This window comes from Schistocerca americana, chromosome 4 (genome assembly GCF_021461395.2).
Source record: "Schistocerca americana isolate TAMUIC-IGC-003095 chromosome 4, iqSchAmer2.1, whole genome shotgun sequence".
Taxonomy (NCBI): Eukaryota; Metazoa; Arthropoda; class Insecta; order Orthoptera; family Acrididae; genus Schistocerca; species Schistocerca americana.
This window is the reverse complement of record NC_060122.1, coordinates 683,442,415-683,451,428: the sequence shown is the minus strand read 5'-3', so window position 1 is coordinate 683,451,428 and position 9,014 is coordinate 683,442,415. Positions and strand designations below refer to the sequence as shown.

At 39.7% G+C, this 9,014-nt stretch overlaps 1 pseudogene; it reads left to right on the top strand.

The window, feature by feature from the left end:
• The first annotated feature begins 2,012 nt into the window (after nt 1-2,012).
• Nucleotides 2,013-2,130, top strand: LOC124614271 (annotated as a pseudogene).
• The last annotated feature ends 6,884 nt before the right edge of the window (nt 2,131-9,014 follow it).

Below are 9,014 nucleotides of genomic sequence, written 5' to 3'. Positions count from 1 at the left end.
AACGAGTAATATATCTATAAACGGGAATGTGGAATGAGTTGGAACAAAGGAGGGAGAATGCTGCCGCTATTGTTGGCTTTGGCTGTCCGCTTGTCTGCGAGTTAGCTGTCTCTAATATTCTGTTTGATCCTCGCGTTGAGGATTATGCATGTTTAATTACACGAGTGCTTCAGGTTGTAATTTCTTACTGTATGAAAGAAGCTTTATTATCAAGTATTTCCTAACCGAGGCAGCTTTAATACGATGTGCACAATCAGTTCCAAGTGCCACAGTGTGTTATTTGCCAAATGTTTGAGAGGGGCAAAAAGAAGACTACCTTCTCCGAATTTTCATAACCAAACGAAGAATGGAAAACGGTTAAATCGGGTGGCAAATGACCAGACTCTCGTCTGGTTTCGCAATGGAGGATTTATTTACTTGAAAGCAATCAGCGTAACTGAGAAAAAAATTAATTTGCGTTTTGCTGTAAGCTTTTCCACTTTTTTATGAGTTTTCATAGCTAGATGAAGGGCTATTAACCAGTGTGAGGTCTGATACTGCAGAAAGAACGCTTAATTGCTTTAAAAACTTAGGATAATGGAGAAACACTTATGTAGTGTTTAGAGGGAAAATTCAAATATTTCACGAACAGTTGCAGCTAGTTATGTAAACGATGTGCTATACCATCACTCTCTTCAACATCTAACTTTATGAGTATAAAAAATTCCAGTGTTGTGGAAATTTTAGGACTCTTATGTTCACGTTGAGAAATAAAATAAACATCAAATTACAGCTTAAAGAGGAAGTTATCGGCTCTCTTTTGATCTAAATACTCCAATAATAGAAAAATCGTTCGATATATATGTCAGTTATGTTGCATGCTTTCTTGAAAACAACTTGAAAATAAACAAAATTTGGAATGAGGAAAAATGTCAAATATTTAGCGAAATGATTCGTCTAAAAGGAAGAAGAAAAACTGATTATAGAAACGTTTGACGTCCCTTTGAATAATGGTCAAAATCATTTACAGCAATTAAGATTCCGACACGTTAGTAGTGTAAAGAGATCACTTTGTGTAATTTTACGGCCGGCCGAAGTGGCCATGCGGTTAAAGGCGCTGCAGTCTGGAACCGCAAGACCGCTACGGTCGCAGGTTCGAATCCTGCCTCGGGCATGGATGTTTGTGATGTCCTTAGGTTAGTTAGGTTTAACTAGTTCTAAGTTCTAGGGGACTAATGACCTCAGCAGTTGAGTCCCATAGTGCTCAGAGCCATTGGAACCATTTGTAATTTTACGAAACAAACATCCTCCTGTATGTTTAAGATTTTAGAATTGTAAGCTGAACGTTGAACTTTAAATTCTCAGTCGGCAACCAGCCTGCACTGCGTAATTTAGAGCATCATTTAAAGGCGCGGAAACATTTCTTCCTTTTACACGAATCACGTTTCTCTAATGTATTTAAATTTTTACGTAAGGCAAATCATTTTAAAAATCATCTGACGGATAAAGATTTTTTTTACTGCTGGATTCGGGTGATCTAGCTCTTGTACGGCTATCAATAGTTCATGACCACAAGAAACATAAACTTACGGTAAGGGTAAAAAATATAGTAAACAATAGTGAGGTGTGGTGGCTGATCTTGTATGTGTGTGTTTCTACGTTCTTTTAAACTGTTGTGGATCATCATACGCTGCGTTTGTGAAAGTTGGCTGACTCGGCCATTGAGGATGCAGAAGAGGATCTTCTTACTTTACATCAGGGTTTACTGCTTGATTTCGATGCCTACTAAACTACAGCAATGTTTGTTTACATTCTGGAACACGCCATATGACAGTATGACAAAGTTACGTGTTTAGTCAAGAATCAGCCACGTCACCATACACATAGGCCGTACCGACGCCGGTGAAAAATTACCCTGGCGGCCACCTCGCACAGAGAACTACTGTGTGGGTATAGTACTTATTTGTACTGAATCCTGAACTCACGCAGGGCAGGTCATACCACGTATTTTCGTTCTTGCTATCCCTTGTAGGGGCAACGGTATTGCCGCAGTGAGTACACCGGTTCCCGTGAGATCACCGAAGTTAAGCGCTGTTGGGCTTGGTCAGTACTTGGATGGGTGACCATCCAAGCCACCATGCGCTGTTGCCATTTTTCGGGGTGCACTCAGCCTCGTGATGCCAATTGAGGAGCTACTCGACCGAATAGTAGCGGCTTCGGTCAAGAATACCATCATAACGGCCGGGATAGCGGTGTGCTGACCCCACGCCCCTCCTTTCCGTATCCTCCACTGAGGATGACACGGCGGTCGGATGATCCCGGCAGGCCACTCGTGGCTTGAAGACGGAGTGCTATCCATCGTAGGAGACGTGCTCGTTCGTTACAGTAATTTCACTTAGTTCGTTACTACTTGAGGCATGTGTTCTGTTTAGGAGAAGTCCTTTTAAAATAATAGCCATTTAACTGTTACTATTAGATGCATCCATCTGTACTGTTCTCCCCTAACACTTTACCAATATGTTTTTCTCGTTACTATCATTCAATGGTTTAAATTTTATAACCAATATCATTCAACAGGTTAGAGAACTCGGATTTTTTACGAGTGAAACGAGCTTGTAATATACTGAAAGACAACAGAAATTCTGATACTTTATAGATACACTGTAGCCCAACAAACCAAACCAATATTAGCTGAGAAGTCACAACGTGCTCTACCAAAGTATTTGATAGTCATACTCCATATTAGTATTGTATAAAAAGGAAGAAAACTTCTTAAAATCAATAATTAAGCAGAACACCCTTTAACAGTTTTCCTTTACTAGTGCAAAGGTATATCCATTGAGACCTTGTGTCCTCAAAGTTTTATCATTAAAAAATACTAAATAACATAACAAAATCATATAAACGGCGAACATAGTAGACAATCACATAAATGTACATAAAATTTCAGACACCACACGGCTATACTGCAAAGCACACTTCACAGTAATTTAATGGCTGACACATGTCAGTACTTTATATTTCATCCTGTCGTAGTCTGTAATACATGAACTCTGTGAACTTCCCCATGCTACCTCACGTTACCAGTTTAATGATGAAACTTCCCTTTTGAAAAATTATACAAGACTGTGCTTAAACTGACACACAATATTTTTAGCTCAACGCAATCCCTACAAAAGAATGGCCCTGACTAACATTAACCTATACCTTTCACAAATCACTTACCTCACAAAAATCTTCGTTACTCGAACTACTGCAATACAGCGAGCGCCACTACTGCCAGCTAAATAAAAGATTCAAACTACGGAAGGCACTAACTACTGATAGGCATAGTTACTAAATGAAAGATTTTAATAGAGAACAAACAATGTATTTACCTTAATAGTCATTATATATATATAGCAGTTCATGACATCCAGTCTTACAAATTTCAAAACTCCGCCATATCTCTCCCCACATCCACCACTGCTGGCGGCTCACCTCCAACTGCACAACGCTACGCGCTGTTAACATCCAGCTGCTCAACACTACAATAGCCAACAACAATGCAAACCAGCCACAGACTGCACACAGCACAGCCAGTGATTTTCATACAGAGCGCTGCGTGGCGTTACCAATAAGAAAACATAAACAGCCTAGAATATCGTCCACATATAAGGTGATGTGACGGTTTAAGAACTCAGGTAATATGGAATTTAGCCCGCGAATGACTGCTGCCAAAGAAATGTTCAAACCAAAAGGAAGTTTCCGAAACTGATAACAAACGCCGAAACAAAGGAAATCTGTGTATTTTCTACATTCTGGATGAAGTTCGATCTGATAAAAGCTGGATCTGAGATCAATAGAAGACAACACTTTTACACCATTAAAATTTTGAAGAAGTTCTTCCATCGTTTGCGGCCTGTCTGTTTTAGGAATAATGATAGTATTGATTTGTCTCGAATCTAAGACAAGTCTGATCGATCCATTTTTCTTCTCAAGAACATGTAATAGATTGTTGTATGAGCTTACTGCAGGCTCAATAATGCCCTTGTCAAGCATAGATTGTATATCTGTTCTAACACGGTCCTTATAATGCGCTGGAATTACGTATGGTCTAACACAAAATTTAGTATGCTCACGAACACGAGATTGGTATTGGAATCCCGTGATTGTTCCTGTTTTGTGAGTAAAAACTGTGGAATGTGCTTGTAAAATCTCAAAAAGGTCTTACCCATCAGTGTGATTACAATTCTCATTTGTTTGAATTTTATTCTGAATTAACTCATTAGTATCAAATATGTCGTCGATATCATCCCTGTCAGTACTTGCAAAGTGATTGTTAGTGTCTAGTTCCGTAGAAAATTCCGAACTGTTTTCTAACAGACGATAAAGCTGATTAATTTCCTCGTCATGGTTAGAGAGCCAATCTTCAAATTTCAAAGCTATTGACTTACCTTCTTTCTCTAAACTTATTTCAGCATCGTGAAAGTTTAAGATTGATTTGTATTCGTTCAAAAAGTCTACTTCCCATATAATTTCCGTCGACAATAATGGAACAATAACAAAGTTCATACAGAAGCTATAGCTTTGACAAAAGAATTCTACGTTGGTTTGTTGGCGTACATCTACACTTGTAATTTAATCTTACGTAACGGAAGTGTGGGGCAATCGTTCGATTTGTTGCATTTGCTAAAGGCTGTTTCACTAATTACTGAAATGGGACTGCCAGAGTCAAGTACTGCCGTAAATTTTACGACATTTACTGTAATGTGAATCACAGGATGTGCAATGTTGTTATGTTTTACAACACACAATATTTTTAGCGCAACGCAATCTGACTTTCAATAATCCCTACAAAAGAATGGCCCTGACTAACATTAACCTATACCTTTCACAAATCACTTACCTCACAAAATTCTTCGTTACTCGAACTACTGCAATACAGCGAGCGCCACTATTGGCAGCTAAATGAAGGATTCAAACTACGGAAGGCACTAACTACTGATAGGCATAGTTACCAAATGAAAGATTTTAATAGAGAACAAACAATGTATTTACCTTAATAGTTATAATATATATACAGTTCATGACATCAAGTCTTACAAATTTCAAAACTCCGCCATCTCTCCCCCCACATCCACCACTGCTGGCGGCTCACCTCCAACTGCGCAACACTACACGCTGTTAACATCCAGCTGCCCAACACTACAAAAGCCAACAACAATGCAAACCAGCCACAGACTGCACACAGCACAGCCAGTGATTTTCATACAGAGCGCTACGTGGAGTTACCAATAAGAAAACATAAACAGCCTACTTACAATGACTTCATATGAGCCCACAAATCTGGGCAACATTTTGCTGGTAATTTTATCTAAGCCTTGGAAACTGGCGTTCTACGGATCGGAGCATGGAATGTCAGATCCCTTAATCAGGCAGGTCGGTTAGAAAATTTAAAAATGGAAATGGATAGGTTAAAGTTAGATATAGCGGGTATTAATGAAGTTCGGTGGTAGGAGTAACAAGACTTCTGGTCAGGGGAATACAGGGTTATAAATACAAAATCAAATAGGGGTAATGCAGGAGTAGGTTTAATAATGAATAAAAAAATAGGTGTACGGGTAAGCTACTACAAACAGCATAGTGAATGCATTATTGTGACCAAGATAGATACGAAGCCCACACCTACTACAGTAGTACACGTTTATATGCCAACTAGCTCTGCAGATGACGAAGACATTGATGAAATGTATGATGAGATAAAAGAAATTATTCAGTTAGTGAAGGAAGACTAAAATTTAATAGTCATGGGTGACTGGAATTTGGTAGTAGGAAAAGGGAGAGAAGGAAACATAGTAGGTGAATATGGAATTGGGCTAAGAAATGAAAGAGGAAGTCGCCTGGTAGAATTTTGCCCAGAGCATAACTTAATCATAGCTAATACTTGGTTTAAGAATCATAAAAGAAGGTTGTATACATGAAAGAACCCTGGAGATACTAAAAGGTATCAGATAGATTATATAATGGTAAGACAGAGATTTAGGACCAGGTTTTAAATTGTAAGACATTTCCAGGGGCAGATGTGGACTCTGACCACAATCTATTGGTTATGACCAGTAGATTAAATTTGAAGAAACTGCAAAAAGGTGGGAATTTAAGGAGATGGGACCTGGATAAAATGAAAGAACCAGAGATTGTATGGAGTTTCAGGGAGAACATAGGGGAACAATTTGCAGGAATAGGGGAAAGAAATACAGTAGAAGAAGAATGGGTGGCTTTGAGGGATGAAATAGTGGAGGCAGCAGAAGATCAAGTAGGTAACAAGACAAGGGCTAGTAGAAATCCTTGGGTAACAGAAGAAATATTGAATTTAATTGATGAAAGGAGAAAATACAGGGTGATTCAAAAAGAATACCACAACTTTAGGAATTTAAAACTCTGCAACGACAAAAGGCAGAGCTAAGCACTATCTGTCGGCGAATTAAGGGAGCTATAAAGTTTCATTTAGTTGTACATTTGTTCGCTTGAGGCGCTGTTGACTAGGCGTCAGCGTCAGTTGATGCTAAGATGGCGACCGCTCAACAGAAAGCTTTTTGTGTTATTGAGTACGTCAGAAGTGAATCGACGACAGTTGTTCAGCGTGCATTTCGAACGAAGTATGGTGTTAAACCTCCTGATAGGTCGTGTATTAAACGTTGGTATAAACAGTTTACAGGGAATGGGTGTTTGTGCAAAGGGAAAAGTTATGGACGGCTGAGAACGAGTGATGAAAATGTAGCACGCATCCAGCAAGCATTTGTTCGCAGTCCAGGAAAATCGACTCGCAGAGCTAGCAGAGAGCTGCAAATTCCACAATCAACTGTATGGAGAGTCCTACGAAAAAGGTTAGTTATGAAACCTTATCGTCTGAAATTGGTTCAAGCACTGTCTGCAGCTGATAAGATTAAAAGAATCGATTTCTGTGATTTTATCCTTGCTCAAATGGAATCAGATGAATCTTTCGTTTCAAAGATTGTGTTTAGTGATGAAGCAACTTTCCACACTAACGGGAAAGTCAACCGTCACAATGTCTGTATATGGGGCACTGAGAATCCGTGGGAAACAACTCAGTATGAACGTGACTCGCCTAAGGTGAACGTTTTCTGTGCCATTTCAGCCAATAAAGCTTTTGGTCCCTTTTTCTTCGAAGGTGCTACTGTAACTGGACTACAGTATCTGGAGATGTTAGAGAATTGGCTGTTCCCTCAGCTCGAACAAGAAGCACAACAATTCATATTTCAGCAGGATGGAGCGCTACCACATTGGCACTTATCTGTCCGTAACTACCTGAACGTCAACTACCCGAGGCGATGGATCGGCCGCCAGGCAGCCCGTGACAGAGCACTTCATCACTGGCCTCCAAGAAGCCCTGATCTTACCCCCTGCGATTTTTTCTTATGGGGGTATGTTAAGGAGATGGTGTTTCGGCCACCTCTCCCAGCCACCATTGATGATTTGAAACGAGAAATAACAGCAGCTATTCAAACTGTTACGCCTGATATGCTACAGAGAGTGTGGAACGAGTTGAAGTATCAGGTTGATATTGCGCGAGTGTCTGGAGGAGGCCATATTGAACATCGCTGAACCTGTTTTTGAGTGAAAAAAAAAACCTTTTTAAATACTCTTTGTAATGATGTATAACAGAAGGTTATATTATGTTTCTTTCATTAAATACATATATTTAAAGTTGTGGTATTCTTTTTGAATCACCCAGTATAAAAACGCAGTCAATGAAGCAGGCAAAAAGGAATACAAACGTATCAAAAATGAGATCGACAGGAAGTGCAAAATGGCTAAGCAGGGATGGCTAGAGGACAAATGTAAGGATGTAGAGGCTTATCTCACTAGGGGTAAGATAGATACTGGCTACAGGAAAATTAAACAGAACTTTGGAGAAAGGAGAACCACTTGCATGAAGATCAAGAGCTTTGGTGGAAACCCAGTTCTATCCAAAGAAGGGAAAGCAGAAAGGTGGAAGGAGTATATAGAGGGCCTATACAAGGGCGATGCACTTGAGGATAATATAATGGATATGGAAGAGGAGGTAGATGAAGATGAAATGGGAGATATGATATTGCGTGAAGAGTTTGACAGAGCACTGAAAGACCTGAATCGAAACAAGGCCCCCGGAGTAGACTACATTCCATTAGAACTACTGACAACCTTGGGAGAGCCAGTCCTGACAAAACTCTACCATCTGGTGAGCAAGATGTATAGGACAGGCGAAATACCCTCGGACTTCAAGAAGAAAATAGTAACCCCTATTCCAAAGAAAGCAGGTGTTGACAGATGTGAAAATTACCGAACTATCAATTTAATAAGTCACAGTTGCAAAATACTAACGCGAATTCTTTACAGATGAATGGAAAAACTGATAGAAGCCGACCACGGGGAAGATCAGTTTGGATTCCGTAGAAATGTTGGAACACGTGAGGCAATACTGACCTTACGACTTATCTTAGAAGAAAGATCAGGGAAAGGCAAACCTACGTTTCTAGCATTTGTAGACTTAGAGAAAGCCTTTGACAATGTTGATTGGAATACTCTCTTTCAAATTCTGAAGGAGGCAGGGGTATAATACAGAAAGCGAAAGGCAATTTACAATTTGTACAGAAAGCAGATGGCAGTTATAAGAGTCGAGGGGTATGAAAGGGAAGCAGTGGTTGGGAAGGGAGTGAGACAGGATTGTAGCCTATCCCCGATGTTATTCAACCTGTATATTGAGCAAGCAATAAAGGAAACAAGAGAAAAGTTCGGAGTAGGTATTGAAATCCATGGAGAAGAAATAAAAACTTTGAAGTTCGCCGATGACATTGTAATTCTGTCAGAGACAGCATAGGACTTGAAAGAGCAGTTGAACGGAATGGACAGCGTCCTGAAAGGTGGGTATAAGATGAACATCAACAAAAGCAAACCAAGGATAATGGAATGTAGTCGAATTAAGTCGGGTGATGCTGAGGGAATTAGATTAGGAAATGAGACACTTAAAGTAGTAAAGGAGTTTTGCTATTTGG